At 46.6% G+C, this 20,514-nt stretch overlaps 1 protein-coding gene across 2 annotated transcripts in view; it reads left to right on the top strand.

Moving 5' to 3' along the window:
- Positions 1-709: 709 nt before the first annotated feature.
- paqr5b (progestin and adipoQ receptor family member Vb) overlaps positions 710-20,514 on the top strand; it is a 102,817-nt gene continuing 83,012 nt past the window's right edge. For both annotated transcript variants that reach the window (XM_048563106.2, XM_048563105.2), the window contains exon 1: positions 710-836. The gene's annotated coding sequence lies outside the window, so the exon portion shown is untranslated. The remainder of the gene's footprint in view (positions 837-20,514) is intronic.

Genomic DNA, 20,514 nt, shown 5'->3' with positions numbered 1-20,514 from the left:
CCCAGCAGGGAATCCCCCATGGGCCCTTATCCCAGCACAGAATTCCTGTGGGGCTGTATCCCAGCAGGAAATCCCCTGTGGGGCTGTATCCCAGCACGGAATCCCTGTGGGGCTGTATCACAGCAGGAAATCTCTCTGTGAGCTTCTATCCCACCAGGAAATACCCCTCTGGGCCCGTATCCCCGCAGGGAATTTCCCTTTGAGCCTGTATCTCAGCATGGAGTCCCTGTATCCCAGCAGAGGCTTCCCTTATTTAAAACAGGATGAACAAGGCTGAAAAGTTTAGAGAAAGGATTTTCTACATTCCCAACTCCTTAGACACTTGGCTGATGTTAGTTTCTGACATGTGTTGAACATAGGAACATTGAGAAGGCTGTTGCAAATTCAGCTACTGAGTCATTGCGGGGAAATACTTTAATTATTAACCTCTTACTTTTGAGCATTTATTTGTGCAGAATGGTAAAGCCGAAGCTATATTAATTAATCTTATTATATCCACCTCACTGGGCCTCCATAGCCGAATCCCATTTCCAGACCTTTGGTAACGGGAAGATTTTCACCAATAATTGAGTTAAAAGGTTTCCTGTGACTGCTCGTCCCATGTCTGCTCCCTCACCCACCGCCTTGTCATACTACTCCACCTCTTCGCTGTGTCCTTTCTCCACCCCTTCCCCTCCCCTCTCAAGCCTGCAAAACCAGTCAACAGCAATGTTGGTGGCAGATCAGGAAGTAAGTGTAGTATAACTGTGTGGCATGCACAGGCACATGCACACACCTACTTGTGAATATCACAGGTAGGTGCATCTTGGAAGCGGCTCAAGACAGTGAGAGAGCAGGTATGTCTCTCCCTTTCTTAGCAGAGTTTACCCAAGAGTGTGTTACTAAGAAACCAACTTGTTGCACTTTGTATCTTTGTCGCTGCAGGAGACACACTGCTTTCTTTTCGGATAATTGTTGGCAGATGCTATCTTTTGTTCTCTTCATGTTTAATATTGATCTGTCTCACTGTTTGCCGACGGAAGATTTTTGTTCCTTTTCCAAGTCTGTATTTAAAGTGTTGTGTCTTACTGAGAATATGCCTGAGGTTAGAAGACCACCTCTTTCAGTATAATTTCAGGGCCACATGTTTTTCAACCGTTAAGTCGTTACAATGGCTGTCTCAGTAATGTTAATTGTGATTCTTCAGCTAAAGAATGGGAAAAGCTAAATAAGTTATTTCCATCTTTGTTTTCTCCTTCACCAGTAAGTCCCTGTGAAAAATCAGAGTTCCACAACCAAATATGTCACTCGAATTTCAGGGGTGTGTGTGCGCGCGTGAAATTATGAGGTTTGCTTGACCCTGTGATAGCACAACTTCAGCTGAAGAATGCTACAAGGAATTTGGGCCCAAAATCCTTATCTCTAATTGCACTTTCATTCTCAATCAAAATTCAAGGTTTATGTCATCTCTGTTTGTTTCTGTATATGCCACTCCCCGTCCAGCACTCATGAACGCCCCCAGCCCACCTCACCTTGCCCACCTGAAGCACAGTAAGATCCAACAAACAACAAATGCACAGCCAGCGAACTTGTTTTCCTTTTGATTGAGTGGCAATGAAGTATCAGCTGAGGGGCTGGGGCATTGCAAAATCCCCCTTCGAAAACTGCCAGGGTGTCTTTAAATCCCAGGGGTATTTGTACCAACATTACAATTAGTGTTTTTTCTTTATTCCAAAGATATACTTTATTCACAAAAAAACCTTCATATTCATACAGTCACAAGTGCAGTTCGATTCTGTACCATAGCATATCAAGGAAACTAACAAACATTGCAGTTTAGCTCTATTTGAAGAAATCAAAGGTGTCACTTACTTGAACCGACTATATTTAGTGCATCTGAGGCACCACGAAGGTCCGATAACTGAACGGACCCGCACTTAACTTCAGTAAAAAGACAGCAGATGGTGGTCTTTCCTCACTGCGCCTTGGTGGCAGCTACCCCAAACTTTAGTGTGTCCCTCAGCACTTGGTCCTGGACCTTTCATGGGGACAATTCCTTGCTGGAAGACCAGCATGTTTCAGGCAGACCAAAGAGTGCCTTTCACTGAGCTGATGGTCCTCCAGGTGCAGTCAATCTTTGTTTCAGTGTGCATTCCAGGGAACAGACCATAGACCAAACAGTCCTACAGGATAACCTTGACTAAAACCACCCCATCTTCCACCAGACTTACTTTGCAAAAGCATATTCCAGAAGGCGTCAGTCACTTGCAGCCACTATGGTGTGGATGAGCTGCTTTTATTAGACATCCCAGGATATTTCTTCAAATAAAATTTCAAAAAATGTCTGATATACCTCACAGAGTGCTTCCTGCAAACTGGTGACTCAGATGGCCACAAACCCGACACTTAGCAATCCATAACCACACACCTTTTACAACACAACACTTTCTCAGCACTGTATTACAGTTAGGGTCGTGACCATGTGTGCAAATTCAGGGACATATGACCTCTCAATCTCCTGACTCTACCATAAAAATGCTATCGACTGAACCAAACGCAATAGGACACTTCATTCACTGTGTATCATGTAAGCATCTCACACCGTAGATAGGAACAAAGCAGGAAACTGGGGCAGGAATGGTATTGATCAATAATGATGTAATTGAACAGGTTTGATGGGCTGAATGGCCTCTTCTTGCTTCTATGACTTGGACTATGACAAGCCCATGCTCTAAATGGTGCTGAAATGGTCCAATGAGCTGAGATCAGTAGAGATTAGTTTGCTTACCTTAACTCAAGAACTGTTATAACGCAGTATGACTGAGTCTTCAGCAATTCATTAATGGTAGAAATTCATGCTACTCGAGTTGTAGTTACCATTGAGTGGCTCCTGAAGGCATTGCTGTCCGAGTCAGGTTTGGGAAGGCTGTGATGCACCTTAGGGTCAAATAGCTGGCTGATATTTGCAACCTGGGCTGATGCACAACAAGTGCATTGGAGGAGTGTCAACATAGTGGCATCCACATCCCAGGATCCATTTAGAAATAGACACAGATCACTCCCAAACAACAGTTATTTATTCAAAGAACATAAGCTGTGCTTATCCTGGAAAGTTGTTCTGTACTTTTGTTGGTTGGGGTGGCAGTTGGGGGTTGGGTGTAAACTAATGGGGAATAGTGATGATCAAATGTATTATCATTGACTTAACACCCTTACGCAGTTATAAAGATAGAATCCAATGAGCATGTCGAGTGGTCAACCATATTGTATTCGGATGTCCAGGTATGGAATGCATTGCCTAGAAAAGTGGTTGAGGTGTGTTCAATTTGAAACATTCAAGGGGGTATAGATGATTATTTTGATAGAAATACCTAAGAAACGAGAATGGGTTGAAGAGTGTCAGAGATGGTTCTTTAGGTGCATGATTTGTTGGCATACTCTGTGACAGATTCCTTGGTGAATAACTGCATCCTGCTTCAGATTAACATTAAAATCCGAAACTACCAGAGTGTTCAATGACAGGCCAGTGAGATAGTTCAGAGTGGGAACAGCTTCTCTCTATCTGCTCTATCCAGCTCACTCATAGATTTTGAAAATATTTATGAAGGAATGTTTATGTTTAAGCTTTCCCACTCTGGATCCCAATTCACTAACCAATGGAATGTGTATTTTGTGGGGAATTAACTTGCTCTGCTTACTCACTGGAAACATCCACTGTAAGGAGTTATGAGGATAGATTGAATAAAGTTGGGGCTGTTCTTCTTGCAGAGAATATCAGAGAAGAAGACTAAGAGAATGTTTGATAAAGGTTTTCAAAATCCATGGATGGCCAAGATAGCTTAGAAAGGAAGAACTGTTCCCAGTCGTTAAAGAAAAAAGAATTGAGATGACATATTTTTGACATGATGTGCAAAAGAAACACTGGTGATGTAAGAAATGACTTTTTTCACACAGCAGGTCACTGGGGTATGGAACGCACTGCCTGGGAATGCGGTAGGGATAGATTCAATTTGGAGGCAGCCAAGAGGACAATGGATATTTTGAATAGAAATAGTGTGCAGAGGTATAGGAAGAAAGCAGGAGATTGGCACTATGGAATAGAACCAGTGAATGTATGATGGGCCAAATGGCCTCCTCCTTTGCAGTTACAATTCTGTGATTCTGTGAAAGAACCGTCAGTGCTCAGTGCACTGTACTCCTGGAAAAAGTGAATGCTTTTACGAAAGGTCGGGGAATGGAAGTTTGCAATTGGAAACGTTATGTCTAACTTAGATGAGATCATTTTAATGGTTATGGCTGAAATTGGTAAGGAAGGCATCAACCAGAAGTCTAAATGTAAAACATTGTCAGACTGTTATAAACAACCTAAACGTCTCACTGAATCAGATTTTGATTCAATGTCAGGCTGGTCTTGTCTCACTAACCTACATTCTTGTCACTCACAGCAACAGACAAAATAGCTGTAGAACCGGATCTACTGGTAGGAACACATCCACAAAGATGTGCTTTCTTCTTTTGGAATTACTTAAAATTTCCTTTGTGCAGCGATAAAGAAAAGGTGCTTCTGCCATTGAAGAAAGGCAACAGTAACCCCTCATTATCAAAGTTTATTATTCCTGCCCCAAATATTTCTCTGCATGTAAGTGAAATTAGATCCTTAGTCACACCTGATCATCTTTCTCACCTTCTTTTAAAGACCACTTGTGATTTCACCAAGTTGTGGTCACCTGTCCTACTATCTCTTTGTGGCTCAGTATTGGTATGTCTTCAAAAAAGTCCCTCAGTCCCATCCTCCCAGAGATGCTTTACAGATGCAATTTTATAGAACCTTCACTCAATCTAGCCTATTGCACTCACTGCTCACAGCATGGTCTCATCTACACTGAGGGGGAAAGAAGCACAGCTGGAAGAACAACACCCCACTTTCCACGCAGGAACCCTGCAGCCTTCCAGACTCTATATTGAATTCAACAATTATAGGGCTTGAGCACCTGCTCCCATGTCCTTAACTCAACCCCCCAAAAAACCAGGCCTTGTCATTACATGGGCTGCTATCACAAACAATACCTTGCCAGTCACTAATGGTTCCCATTAGTAGCTATTCATTCTCCCAGGCTGATCTTTACCCACTCCATCTGCACAACTGTTTCTCTCTTGCTGGGCTCCATCTCCACCTGTCAGTTAATACCCTACCCCACCTTGTTCAGCATTACCAAACGTTTCCCAGCTATGATCAGCACTGAAGAAGGGTCACTGGTTCCTGGCAGATGGAATTTGATTTAGATAAATGCAAGGTGTTCCATTTTGTTAAGGCAAACAAGGGCAGGGCTTACACTGTGAATGGTAGGGCCCTGGGGAGCGTTGTTGAACAGAGAGCCCTAAGGGTGCGGGTGCATATTTCCTTGAAAGTGGAGCAGCAGGTAAATAGGGTGATGAATAAGATGTTTGGCATGCTTGCCTTCCTTATTCAGAGCACTTAGTGCAGGATAACAAAGTGTGAAGCTGGATGAACGCAGCAGGCCAAGCAGCATCTCAGGAGCACAAAAGCTGAGATGCTGCTTGGTCTGCTGTGTTCATCCAGCTTCACACTTGGTTACCTTGGATTCTCCAGCATCTGCAGTTCCCATTATCACTTAGTGCAGGAGTTGGAACATCATGTTAAGGTTGTACAAGGCTACATTTGGAGTACTGCATACAGTTCTGGCCACCCTGCTATAGGAAGGATGGTATTAAATTGCAAAGGGTGCAAAAAGATGTACAAGGATATTACTGAGACTGGAGAGCATGAGTTATATGGAGAGGCTGGATAGGCTGGGACTTTTTGCCCTGGAGTGTAGGAGGCTGAGAGGTGACCATTATAGACATTTACAAAATCATGAAGAGCATAGATAAGGTGAATAGTCAAGATCTTTTCACTAGGTGAGGGGAGTCCAAAACTAGAGGGGCATAGGTTTAAGGTGAGAGGGGAAAGAATTAAAAGGGACCTAAGGGTCAACATTTTCACACAGACAGTGATGTGTGTATGGAATGAGCTGCCAGAGGAAATGGAGGAGGCTGGAACAATGCAATAGTTAAAAGAAATTTGGACAGGTAAGTGGAAAGGAATGGTTTAGAGGGATATGGGCTCAACGTAGGCAAATGGGACTAGATTTATTCAGGATATCTGGTCGGCAAGGATGAATTGGTCTGAAGGGTCTGTTTCTGTGTTGTATGACTCTATGACCCAAAACGTTAACTCTGCTTTCTCTCTACAGATGCTGCCAGACCTGCTGAGTCTTTCCAGCAATTCTGCTTTCGATGCAAGTTGTTGTTGCCAATAGAAATTCTGACCATACTTCAGATCATGAAATGTGTCTTATGAACACAAGTTGTTCTTCATGGGGTTGAGTAGTAAGTTGGGCAGATTCTTTACCAACTGAGCTATCAGATGAGCAGCGGAGTAAAGTGGAAGACAGGAGGTTTACAGGGGATCGGAGTAAGAACTTTTTTTACCCAGAGGGTGGTAGGGGTCTGGAAGGCATTGTCCGGGAGGGTAGTTGAGGCAGGAAACCTCACAACCTTTAAAATTGGAGAGGTGAAGGTCAAGTGCGATAGGGTTCAGGATTAGGTTAACCCAGACACCCAGGTAATGTCCTGGCGACCCAGGTTGGCATCCTGCCACGGCAGATGGTGGAATTTAAATTCAATAAAAATATCTGGAATTAAGAGTCTAATGATGACCATGAGTCAATTATTGGGGAAAACCCATCTGGTTCACTAATGCCCTCTGGGCAATAAATGCTGACCTAGCCAACAATACCCCTCCCCCATGAATGAATTCTTAGAAAGAAAGTATTTGGATGAACACTTGAAATGTTATAACATTCAAGGCTGCGGGCCTGGTGCAGGACAGAGGTACTAATGTCTCGATGGGCCAAAGGGCCTCTTCTGTACTGTATGTTTATATGACTCAATGATAGATGGAACTAGGCCACAATAATGTACATGCTGTGAGCTCCAGAGTATATGCCTCAACAGCAGAAGTGCCAAAGCTGAATTTCAGAGACACTTGTTTGGGGCAAGGGGTGCTTGCTTCTGCATTTTAATCACGAGCTCCCTGAGCTATGTGAAACAGGACTGGGCAGAACAGATTGTCCTGGAGTTGCTCCTTGGTGTCAAGCAGTTGCCAGGGCAACAAAGAAGGACTTGCATTTATATAGCGCCTTTCGCTGTATCAGAACATCCCAAAGTGTACTACAATTATGCAGTATTTTTTGTAACATGACAACTTGGGTTGGTCGCCATAAAAGTATTGGTGAGGATACCAGGAGGACTCCTCTGAGGTACTGCCATCAGATCTTTTGCACCCACTGAAGGGGCACACCGGAATTCAACTTAATGTCTCACATGAACACGGGTACATCTGACAATGCAGCACTTCCCCCATCCTTTAGTCAGGGAGTGGCAGCCTAGTGTTCTCAGGTACCCAGCCCAAAGCCCAATGCCAGGGGTGAAGAGCAGAGCTAATTGGCTCAAGAAAGGGAGGGGGAACTCCTGGCTGTATGCAAAGCAAAGGGAAATAATCTCATTCCAACTACCCCGCAGCTTGGACCATCTCCCCTTGGCACTGACAAGACAATCTCCCGAGATTTAGCCCTGGGCTGATCCTGCGAATACCAATTATCATTAAAAATGCATCAGCAGTTTGTTTACTTTTCAAATGGACAGACCTTTGTTCGAGATGTTTTGAGCGCTTGTATGTTGATCACTCTCTTTTCATACACTCCTTGTACAGAAGTAAACACAGTCCCCACTTTGAACTCTTGGGTTTGCAGTCCCAAGATGGTCTGTTCCTTTTGTCTTTATCCTTTCACAGGGCCAGCATTTGTTGCCCGCTCACAAATGTCCATGGGTTGAGGGGCTAGTGCAGCCATTTCAGAGCTGAGTGTCAACGACAATGCTGTGCACCTGGAGTCACGTGTAAGTGAGACTGGAAAAAGGATGACAGCTATTAGCTATAGGGAGTGACTGTTTGAGCAACAGTATAGGGAAAGGCTGAATAGGCTGTGGCTATTTTCCCTGGAGAATCAGGTGCTGAGGGGTGATCTTTATAGAGTTTCATAAAATCATGTGGGCAATGATAGGCTGAATAGCCAAGGCTTTTTATCCCCCCCAGGCCAGGGGAATCCAAAACTTGAGGGCACAGGTTTAAGGTGAGAGGGGAAATGATTTAAATAGGACTTAAGGGGCAATTTTTTCACTCAAAGGGTGGTGTGTGTATAGAATGTGCTGCTGGAGGAAGTGGTAGAGGCTGGTGCAATGACAGCATTTAAAAGCCCTAGCAAAACTGGAATCAATGAATATCAGGGGATAAACTCTCCCATGGTTAGAGTCATACTTGTCATGTAGGAAGATGGTAATAGTTGTTGGAGGTCAGTCATCTCAGCACAAGCTCCTCAAGGTACTGTTCTAGGCCCAACCATCTTCAGCTGCTTCATCAATGACCTTCCCTCCATCATAAAGCTAGGATTGTGAATGTTCACCGATGTTTGCACAATGTTTAGCACTATTCTCGACTCCTCAGATAAAGAAGCGGTCTGTGTCCAAACGCAACAAGATCTGGACAATATCCAGGCTTGGGCTGACAAGTGGCAAGTAATATTCACGCCACACAAATGCCAGGCTATGACCATCACCAACAAGAGACAATCTAACCACCATCCCTTGAAATTTAATGGTGTTACTGTCACTGAATCCCCCACTGTCAACATCCTGGGAGTTATCATTGATCAGAAATTCAACTGGACTCATCACATGAATCAGGATTGTGATGGAATACTCCCCACTTCCCTGGATGGGTGCAGCCCCAGCAACTCAAGAAGTTTGACACCATCCAGAACAAAGCAGCCCGCTACATCCACAAGCATCCACAAACATCCACTCCCTCCACTACCAACACTCAGTAGCAGTGTCTACAAGATGCACTAGAGAAACTTACCAAATATCAGAAGACAGCACCTTCCAAACCCATGACCACTTCCATCTTGAAGGACGAGGGCAGCAGAAACATGGGAACACCTTCTCCTTCAAGTTCCCCTTGAAACCACTCACTATCCTGACTTGTAAATATATTGCCGTTCCTTCACTGTCATTGGGTCAAAATCCTGGGATTCCCTCCGTAATGGTGTTGTGGGTCAACCCACAGCAGGAGGACTGCAGCAGTTCAAGAAGGCAGCTCACTACCTTCTCAAGGGCAACTAGGGAGGGCAATAAATGCGAGTGCAGGCAGCGATACCCACAACACACAAAATGAATAAATAGAGAAAAGCATCTTACTGGGTACATGAATAAGAGGAGTTTTGAGGGATATGGGCCAAATACTGGCAAATGGGACCACATTAATTTAGGATATCTGGTCAGCATGGACATATTGGACCAAAGGGTGTGTTTCCATGCTATATAACTCTCTCTGACTCGCTTTCCTTCCCTGAAGGATATTAGTGAATCACTTGGACTTTTAGAGCAATCTGTGATAGTTGTTGGTATACGGTAGGTGGTTCAGGAGTGGGTGCAGACTGCAAGAATCTGTTTAGCAGAACAAAAACTTTTCTGTTTAATGATTAGCTGATTACACCGAGCAAATGCCTTTATGCAATTGCAGCAGTTTCAAATTTTTGACACAAGAAGCCAAAGGCAAACCTCTCCCTCCTTTCAAGTGTGCAAACATAACATTGTGAAGGAATTTGCTTACAGTATGTTTGGTTCCAAAGTGAATTTAAAAACAAAATATGAAAAGGAAACTTGTGTGTCAATTTTGACTGTAGATCAGGAGCTGAAAGAATGTACTCCACATCTAGAGTAGAACAGAATAGAAAGTGTCACTTTTAGTGTGTACTTTTACATGAAAAATACACTGAAAAGTTTTATATGTTGCCCGATCATGGTGTCTATATTAATGACAGAAGACGTACGTTATAAAAAATTGTTAAAAATTGAGGCAAAGTTTATCACAATTCAATTAACAGCTTTTGGGCTCTGGGAAAGCCAATTAAGAAATAATGAAATACCCAGAAGAAGCCGCTGGAACAAGACCACCAGTCCTGCCCACTGGAATCCTGGGTTTGAAGCCTCCACCAAAGCAGATGGCCATGCCAGGCCAAGACTGGCCTAGCCAGTGGAATAGCCGCAGAATGTCCTATTCATTAGCTGTGTGCCCATTTTCTTGCATGTAATCAGATGTCTTAAGTCCTTACCCCCATGTTTTTCCATACTGTCCTCATTACAATCCTTTGAGGGCAGGGATTAGTCTCATGGTTTTTCACTACACTGTTATTATTGGATTGAATGATTCCTGTTGGTATTGCAACTACAGCTTAACACATCACCATCCTTTGAGAAAAAGAACAGGAAATGACATCAACTATGTAGGAAATGACATCAGCAACCCAAGGGAACCTAAACAGATAAATAGAAAGCGGGACATAACACCAGTGCTTCGTCAGAGGCTCGCTGTTGATGTCACCTAGAATGGTGACGACACACCTGGGGAAAAACCTTCAAGCTCAGTGAACCAGCTCACATCTGGAACAGAATAAAGACCCACTCTCTTGTGGACCGAGAGGAGGAGAGTGCTGTCTTGGAGGTGAAAGGAGGATGTCGGGTTGGCTATGCACGCTTGCGACCAGTGGATCTTAATGCTGTCTTCGGCCTAACGCTGGTTCAGGGGAGCAGCCAACCTGCAACGATGGCTGCGGCAAGTGCTCATGCCCCAGGTCAGGGGGTCCAGAACACCATCCGTGTTTCTGTAAAGAAGGTGGATGAAGGTGCACCTGTGGACCGCACCTTCTTCGTGAAGAGGGTCCTGTTGGACTGTTGCGGATTCGCTGCTGCGGACATTTACTGCCTGCAGGATTTCCCCGGAGGAGGTTTTTACGATGTGACCTTCAGGAGTGCCAAGCTTTGCGAGCGCTTCCTGGAGGTTTTTAAGGAGGAAGGACCAGGACCTACGACCAGGTCGCCAGCAGGGGCAATGCGGGGCCAGCCCCCCAAGAGGAGAGGAAGGCACCAGGGCCCAGCAAGGACCCCACTAATGTGCAGGAGGGCCAGGTCGTGCAGGAGGGCCCAGCCCCGCAGGATGGGCCCGAGGCCAGCAAAGCGCCCCTGCAAGCTCCGCTCCCCCCCAACAGCCCGGAGTCGATGGAGGCGGCGAGAGGCGACCCAGGGGAGTGGACGACTGTCCGGAAAGCGAGGAGGAAGATGCGGCGGCGGGCCCAGGAACCGCAACCATCAGGCGGGAAGAGGCAGCTACAGGGGAGCTATAAGAGCTCCTCTGACGAGGGGGATTCGGAGAGGGCCCGCCTGAAACAGAAGCTAAAGATCTCAAGGGAGAAGGAAAGCAGCACCCCGCTTCCAGGTGACGGGAGGCGTCCTGAGGCTCCCTCTGACACCCAGTCACGTGCCGCTGGGGCACTGGAGGGCCCCCCGGAACTTCCAGGCGGGAAGGAGGAAACAGCGCGTCCCCAGCCTGACCCAGAGCCGGACCCTCCTGCCTCCGTACCCCCGATGGGGGGATGCCACTTGGAAGGCAGCACGGACGGTATCCTGAGCCCAGAAAGCGTCCAGCAGTTAGCCCGAGCAATGGGCATGAAGGGACAGATAGAGGGGCTGGACCTTGGACTTGGGGAGGGTACTGCGGTCACTGCCCACAATGGGGGTACGAATTGCGAGCATTAATGTGCGCAGCGTCAAGTCCACCGCAGGATGTGTGTCCACGTTGGCCTACCTGACCACCATCGAGGCGGACCTCCTGTTTCTGCAGGAGTGCGGGATACCGCACCTCAGCAGGTACAGGAAATGGCCCGGCGCCTGGACCTGTGGGCCTTCGTTCTGGTCACGGTTAACGACTGTCGCTCCTCGGGCCTGGCTATTCTGCTGCGGGGGCGCAACATCACCATCTCTCAAGTTCAGGAGGTGGGGGGGGGTGGGGAGCGCCTCCTAGTGGCTGACGTCACCTACAGGAACGCTCCCCTGAGGCTGATCAACGTGTACGCCCCAGCGGTACGGAATGAGCGGTTGGGCGTCTTGCAGCAGCTTCCACCCCTGCTGGCTACGTCCAGGCCTGTCATCCTAGGCGGAGACTTCAACTGCATCATCGATGCAGATGGAAGATCCGGCGTGGGGACAGCGGGTGGGGGGAGTCAACTGGACGTCACGTCCAGATTCCTGATGGGCACGTGAAGGACGCCAAGCTGCTTGACGTCTTCAGCACCCCTGCAGACGGAGCGCAACGGAGGTACACCTGGTCGCGGCCAGACGGGTCTATTCGCTCAAGGATAGACTTCCTGTTTGCGTCACGGGCGTTCTCAGTCAGGTCCACCGGCGTCGAGCCTGTGTTCTTCTCTGACCACTGCCTCCTGCTGGCCGACTGTCACTTACAGGATGACCAGCCAGCTGGCAAGGGGACGTGGAAGCTCAACACGACTCTGTTGACCCCAGAGAACGTCGAGGAGCTTAAGAGGGAGTACGCTGATTGGAGAACCGTGAAACCCCTCCGAGTCTCTGGGCGACTGGTGGGAGACGGTGAAGGAGAACATCAAGAGGTTCTTTGTCCTCGAGGGTATTCGGAAGGCGAGAGAGAGGCGGGGAAAGCTGTCGCGACTCCAGAAAAGGGTGCAGAACCTGCTCCTTCTGCAGTTGATGGGGGTCGATGTCACAGAGGACCTCCGCGAGGTGAGGGGCCAGCAAGCCTCGCTCTTCGCTGCGGAGGTCTCCAGGATAATCTTCCGGTCCAGGGTCCGCTCCGTGGAGCAGGACGAGATGTGCTCGCGTTTCTTCTTTCAGAAGGTGCACAAAGAGAGCTCTGTGCTTAGCCGGCTGAAGGAGGATGAAGGCTCGGTGATGTCGTCTCGGCCCGACATTTTGAGGATCAGCAGATCCTTCTATGCCGGACTGTACGACACGAAGCCCACAGACAGCACGGCCTCCAAGCCGTTCCTGTCGCCTATCACGGAGGTCTTAGACGACGGCACGAGGGAGTGGCTGGACCGGCTGATATCCCTGGACGAGCTGACCAGAGCCCTCAAGTCCTTGGAGAGGAATAAGACTCCCGGGAGCAACGGCTTACCGGTCGAGCTGTATTCCGCTCTGTGGGACCTGGTCGGCCAGGACCTGCTGGAGGTGTACGATAATGCGCTTCGGGCAGGGGAAATGTGCAAGTCCATGAGGAAGCACATCATCACCCTCATGTACAAGAGGAAGGGGGAGAGGGAAGAAATTAAGAATTGGCGTCCCATTTCACTATTGAACGTGGACTACAAAATCCTGGCCAAGGCCATAGCCAACCGGGTCAGGTCTGTCCTGGAGTCGTTGATTCACCCTGACCAAACCTGTGCTGTGCCAGGCAGGAAGATCGCTGAGAGCCTCGTGCTCATCAGGGATACGATCGCCTACGTACAGGACAGGCGGGTGGACACCTGCCTCGTCAGCCTGGACCAGGAGAAGGCCTTCAACAGGGTCTCTCATGCTTACACGAGGGACGTCCTCTCCAAATTGGGGTTCAGGGAGGGCATCCGCAATTGGATCCGGCTGCTCTACACCAACATCGTTAGCGCAGTCTCGAGCAACGGGTGGGAATTGGACAGTTTTCCCGTCAGATCTGGAGCCAGGCAGGGCTGCCCGCTCTCTCCTGCCTTGTTCGTGTGCTGTCTGGATCCTTCGCCGCATCCATCAGGAAGGACGTGAGCCTGAAGGGCGTGACTATCCCAGGCAGCGGAGGCCTTCAGGTCAAGGCCTCCCAGTACATGGATGATGTCGCCGTCTTCTGCACCGATCGGTCGGTGAGTAGACTATTGGACATCTGCGGCCAGTTTGAACTGGCCTCGGGTGCCAAAGTCAATAGGGGTAAGAGCGAGGTCATGTTCTTCGGGAACTGGGACGACCGCTCCTTCATACCCTTCACCGTCAGGACAGACTACCTGAAGGTGCTGGGTGTTTGGTTCGGTGGAGCTGGGGCGTGCACTAAGACTTGGGAGGAGCGTATCACCAAACTGAAGCAGAAGCTGGGCAGGTGGATGCTCCGGTCCTCTCCATCGCGGGTAAGAACCTGGTTGTCAGGTGCGAGGGGCTTTCGGTACTGTTGTGTGGGGCGCAGGCCTGGCCTATTACCTGGACCTGCGCCGCTGCGGTCACCCGGGCCATCTTCCACTTCATTTGGGGGTCGAGGATGGACCGGGTCCACAGGGACACCACGTACAAAGACCTGGAAAATGGGGGAAAGGGTGTACTGAACGCCACCCTCGCCCTGACGGCTCCCTTTGTGTGCGGCTGCATCAAGCTGTGCGTAGATCCTCAGTACGCAAACACAAAGTGTCACTACTTACTGAGGTTCTACCTGTCCCCGGTGTTGCAAAGGATGGGCCTGGCCTTGTTGCCGTGGAACGCTCCGAGTAGTTGGACCGTCCCGTACCACTTGTCCTTTGTGGAGAAATTTTTGAATGGAAACACCTTTGACCACAAGGCCGTCAGGCAGTGGTCAGCATGTAGTATCCTCGAGACCCTTCGGGAAAAGGAGAGGGTGGATCCCGTCGTGTGGTTCCCCATGCAGACTGCCAAAGTCGTTTGGCAGACTGCCTCATCGCCAGAACTTTCAAACAAGCACAAGGACATTGCTTGGCTGGCGGTGAGAGGGGCTCTGCCAGTGAGATCCTTTATGCATGCCCGAAATCTCTGCGCCACCACACACTTGCCCTCGAGGCGGCTGCGGGGGCGACGAGACTGTTGATCACCTCCTTCTGGAGTGTGCCTATGCGCAGGAGGTCTGGAAGGGGATGCAGTGGTATTTGTCAAGGTTCGTCTCGAGCAGCTCCGTGACGTGGGACTCCGTGCTCTACGGCTGTTTCCCGAGACGCACACCGAGACCAACATCAACTGCGCCTGGAGGACCATCAATGCGGTGAAAGACGCTCTTTGGTCTGCCTGCAACTTGCTGGTCTGCCAGCTGAAAGAACTGACCCCGAACGAATGTTGCAGACTGGTGCACTCCAAGGTCCAGGACTAAGTGCTGAGGAACGCACTAAAGCTTGGGGCAGCCGCCGCCAAGACGCGGTGGGGAAAGATCACGGTATGAAACCCCTCGTCCAGAATAGAAAAAAGGGCCCTATCTGGTAACTGGGCCCAGCTGGCGCCTTCCCCAACTGGTCAGGGGGCCAGCAGAGACTGTGCGGGGTGACGACTGCCGGGGTGGTTTCTTTGCTTTGTTTTTTTTTCTTCTTTGTTTTTTTTTCCCTTTAGTTGGTGTACGTACCCCCTGGGTAACCCGGAGCGGCTTGCATGACTGGGTAGGTGTATAAATATGTTTTTATTTGTACATCTTATGAATAAAGTATATTTTTTCAAATTTAAAAAAAAGAGGTGATAAAACGTCTGAAAACTAACCTTCCAGCTCAGTGAACAAACTCACATCCAGAACCTCAACCTGAGCTACAAATCTTCTCAAAACTCGCTAGCTTAACACAGTACGTGACGTCTGCTCTGATTCAGGCACGTGCTCTTTTGTTTTAGGATGTGGAGGCAGTAGCGTCATGGTAATCAACATTCCCACTGATCTTATTTCCTTCTGCACAGTCATTGTCAAATCACTTCTCATTGTCAAAAACATCGCCACTCATGCACTCACTCCACTTAGCAGGAACATTAGTGTTAATGTCATTGGACAAGAATTCCAGAGCCACAGGCTAATGTTCTGTGGACGTAGCACAGCAGATGGTGAAGTTTGAATTCAGTAAAGTCTGGAATTAAAAGCTTGTCAAATAGTAACCATTGTCATAAATACCCATTGATTTATGAATGCCCTTTAGGGAAGGAAATCTGCAATCCTCGCCTGGTCGGGCCTAAGTATGACTCTGGACTCTCAGTAATATAGTTAACTTTTAACTGTCTTTTGAAATGACCTACAGAATCAATCAGTTCAGGGCATCAAATACCAGCCTTGCCAATGATGCCCACATTGCACACAAGAATTTTTTTAAAAGGCCATTTCTTGTAGCTTATTTTGAAGTGAACTAACAATTTCTGGTTTTGCTTATGAAAGCATCACAAAATAACATTCATATTCCTAAAACACACCAAGAATGTTATGGTTGTTGGTGAGCTCAGTTGGCTGGACTGCTTGTTTACAATGTAGATAGTATGGGTTCAAATCCTGCACTGGCTGACGTCACCAGGCAAGTCCCACTTTCTCAACATTGCCCATTCCTGAGGTATGATGACCCTCAAGTTAAACTTTAATGAAGAATTGGGACTGTGGTGACTTTACCTGTATCCAGCTTTGGCCCTTTTTACATGCACTACTTTCTTCACTCAACCATCGGCAGCTACGCCTTCAGAGGCCCAGGCCTACGCTTTGGAATTCTGTCCAGAAGCCTCTCCTCTCTCCATCTCTTATCGTCTGTTAGCATACTCAATAAAACCAAACTCCCTGCCAAGTGTTCCACATCCCTTTTGAAGTATTATTTGTTGTTCCTTACCCAAATACCACCTTGTGACATTCCCCCATGATGAAGTAGTTACTGCTGTGCATTTCTCTGACCTCCTGGCGCTCTCTTCTCCTTATAATTCATCGCATTCACCCAATCTTTTTGGTAACCCCTTTGCAATCCTGCTCCTGTCTTTGGACTTGGGTCCCTCATCGATGAGCACCTAAACAGACCCAAGCTTGGGATCAAAGGATCCACAGATAGTTGTTTACACAATACTCCAGTTCAAGCATAGTTCTTCTCGAGAACCAAAAGTCCTTTTGGTGAATATGGTTAGCAATATGAAGAGGATTAGATAATCTTCTTTATTTTTGTAGTTTGTTGATTTAAGGGATAGATATTGACCAGAACTCTGGGAATAACTCCCCTGTTCTTCAACAAAACACAGTGTCGTCGGCTATTTCACATCTATATGAGCAAGTTGAGGGGTGGGGGAGTGTCTCAGGTGCACTTCTCATCCAAAAGATGGCACCTCCAACATTGCAGTGCTTCCTCAGTATTGCACTAGTGGGCCAGCCTTGTTTGTTTGTGTGCCTGAGCCCGAAACCAAAAGATTCTAAGGTACTAGTGCTGCCAACTGAGTCACAGCTGCTAAAGCGATGGAATTATTCATTATTAAACATTACAAAGCATTCCTTTCAGTGTTCAATTACTTGAGATTGGATACCAGTTTACATATCACCAACATATTATTTGTTGACAAATTTAAGAGCAACTATTTGTTAACTTTCGATCAGTGCTTAATTTGGAAATGTTCCAGCATCAATTCTATTTGTGAAGTAAAAGACCAGTTCTTTGTAGTTATTGTAATGATATAGCTGCCTGAAACTTTGTGTCACATATTTTGTGGTTGAAATAATATGGCAAACACGAAAACAGGAGTAGAAGGTGTGGTTGACTTGCCCTGATAGTTTAAGGGGCTATGTATGGGGTGAAATTAAACCATTCAGCCTAGAAAATTCTCCTGATATGTGATCTAGGCTAAGACAGCTGACTTTATTCTGAGAGAGAGACAGAACAAAGTGTGGAGCTGGATGAATACAGCAGGCCAAGCAGCATCTTAGGAGCACAAAAGCTTGCGTTTCGGGCCTAGACCCTTCACCAGAAAAGGCTGAATTGGTTTCAGAGTTGTCCAGTTAGTAGTGCACAGCAGGAGGCCATTCAGCCCCTGGAGTTCATGCCAGTCCTTCGACTGACCTCACCATCTGTGGGTAATGGACTGGAGATGTCAGCCCTCCATACATTTAAATTATCTGACTCTCTGTTGATTGTAATTAGATTCACAAGAAGTTTCTATTCGCTCATCACTCCTCTGCTTGCCAACTTTCGTCACCTGTCCACCAATGCCTCAATTTTAAAAGTTTAGCCTGTGTGTTCAAATCCTTACCTTTCTATGTCTGTAACCTCCTCCTGCCCCAAAACACCCTCAGAACTTCATGGTTATCCAGCTCTGACTCCTTTTGCATGCCCCATTTCCTTCACTCAAACACTGGCAGCTATGCCTTCAGCTGTCCTGGTCCAAAGCTTTGGAGCTCTGCCCAGAAACCTCTCTCCTCTCTACCTCTTTATCCTCAGTTAAGACATTCAACAAATTGAACTTTTGACCCCAAGTATTTCATTACCCTTTTATGTAGTAGTATTATGATTATGCCATGCCTTGTGATAGTTTTCTATGTTTCTAGGTCCCAAATAAACATGAGTTATTATTGTTATAGATTGCTGTAACTCGCTGAATCTCTCTCCTCCTCAGAACTGGTTTAAAAACTTGTTCACCTAGATTTTCATCACCCCTGCTCCTGTCTTTGGACTTGGGTTTCTGATCAATGGACATCCACTGATATACCCTACAGTAGAAGGTTAGAATTCAATAATTCACAGATAGTGATATACACAATTCTGTTCAAGCGTAGTTTGTCACGAGAATCAAAAACTTTTTTTTTCAAATAGAGACTTTCCACCATAGAAAAAATGTCTGTAACAAGATTTGGGAGAAGAGATGAAGCCAGCAAAGTAAGGGTTTGGAATGGATAAAATGATTCAAGAGTTTTAATTGATATACATATAGCTTAATGTAGTTCTATAGGACTGCTGTCTCATTGGAGACAAACATTTGGTGGTTATTTAACCTGAGGGTCACAACTAATCAGGTGAGGCGAGAAGGTGAGTCCATCATGGTGACCTCAGTCGATGTGGGAATTGAACCCATGTCATTGGTGTCACCTTGCATTGCAAACTGGCCAACTCAGCTAACCCATGATCCTACAGACAAGACAGTGAGGACAGTGTAATTAATCTCAATGTTACCTCTTCAAAAACTCTAAAAGATTTGTCAGACATGACTTCCCTCGCACAAATCTATGCTGAATATCCCTAATCAGACCTTGACTATCCAAATGTTGGTTGATCTTATCGCTCAGTATCCTCTCAAATAACTTGCCTATCACTGATGCCAGGCTCACTGGCCTGTAGTTCCCTGGCTTGTCTTTGCTACCTTTCTTAAACAGAGGAACAACATTAACCACCCCTCCAGTCTTCTGGAACTTCACCAGTGACTGAAGATGAAACAAAAGTCCCCGCAAAGGCCTCTGCAATTTCTTCCCTAGCCTCCCACAACACCCGAATATGGACTTGATCAGGCCCAAGGGATTTATCCACATTTAATGCGCTTTAATGTAAACATCTCCTCTCTGGTAATGTATGCAGTCCACAACATTCCCACTTGTTTCCCTTATTTCCTTAGTATCCATGATTCTTTCCTCAGTATACATTGAGGAGAAATATCCATTAGAAATCATCCCCATCTCCTGTGGCTCCACACATAGACAGCCATGCTAATCTTTAAGGGGATATATTCTCTCCCTAGTCGCCCTTTTACTCTTAATATAATCGGTAGTTTTGCCTTAACATGTGTTTCCTTAATGTGAATTGGTTGCAATGAGATTGACGAATAGTGGACACTATTTGGATAATATGAACTTTCTGCTGTACCAGTATAGGAACTTTTCTGTAGCAATTTCCCTATAACGTGATTTTCTATAGCACAAGGTCACGCAAGAACGCAAGTATCACGTTACAGGGGAAATACTTGTAGCTATAGAATCTCCCGGGATTATCTTTAACCTTAATCGGCCAGACCCATTTCATACCCTCTTTTTGCTCTTCTGAATTCCCTCTTAAGTAACTTCTTGTAGTCCTCTAGGGGTTCAATTAAGCCCGATTGCTTAAACCCAATATATGCCGCCTTCTTTTTCCTGACCAGAGCCTCAAAATGCCTCATCAGCCAGGGATCCCCAAACCTGCGGCTTTTCCCTTCACTCTAACAGGGACATACCGTCCCCAGACACTTGATATCACACTTTTAAAAACCTCCCATTTGCTAGTCATTCCTTTTCCTGACTACCCATCATGTCAATGACTTGCTAGTCCACCTTAGAGCGTAGTCAGGAGCCAATCCACTCAAGGGAGAGAAGTAAACTGAGACCCACTTGCCAATGAAGAATAAAGGACAAACCAAGTTGAATGTGTATTTCCCAGCTTCTATAGCAAGCTGGCATTTGGAACCAATTTCCCCCCCTAGAGGCAATTGGAAAGAGGTGGATAAGTGGAGGTGTTAAGACTGGGGACAAGGAGGTGGGGGCTGGATGGGATGGTGTTTTGGAGTATGACTAAGGAGACGGAGAAGTGAATTGGTTGAATTGGAGTCAACAACTATTTGGATTCCTATGGCTTCACCAAAATGCTGCCACAAAGTACAAAGATTCTGACACAAAACTAACATCTCCATAGATTCAACAAGTTCTTGACATCCAAATAAATGAATACACAGCAGTGCAAATACAAAATTCAGTTTATTTCCTATAATTGCAGAAACAAATATCTGTGTGATTATGCATTAAGTTGCATCTTGCCCTGATAATATTCATATACAACCTTTGGATCTCCCAGTAAATACTTCTTTCAGCTTTTACAGCAGTTGCTGATTTGTGAAATGTGTTTAATGTGGAATATGTCCCTTAACAACTGT

This window comes from Stegostoma tigrinum, chromosome 33 (assembly GCF_030684315.1).
Source record: "Stegostoma tigrinum isolate sSteTig4 chromosome 33, sSteTig4.hap1, whole genome shotgun sequence".
Lineage (NCBI taxonomy): Eukaryota > Metazoa > Chordata > Chondrichthyes > Orectolobiformes > Stegostomatidae > Stegostoma > Stegostoma tigrinum.
The sequence above is the reverse complement of the archived record's forward strand: the minus strand, read 5'-3'. Positions and strand labels throughout refer to the sequence as shown.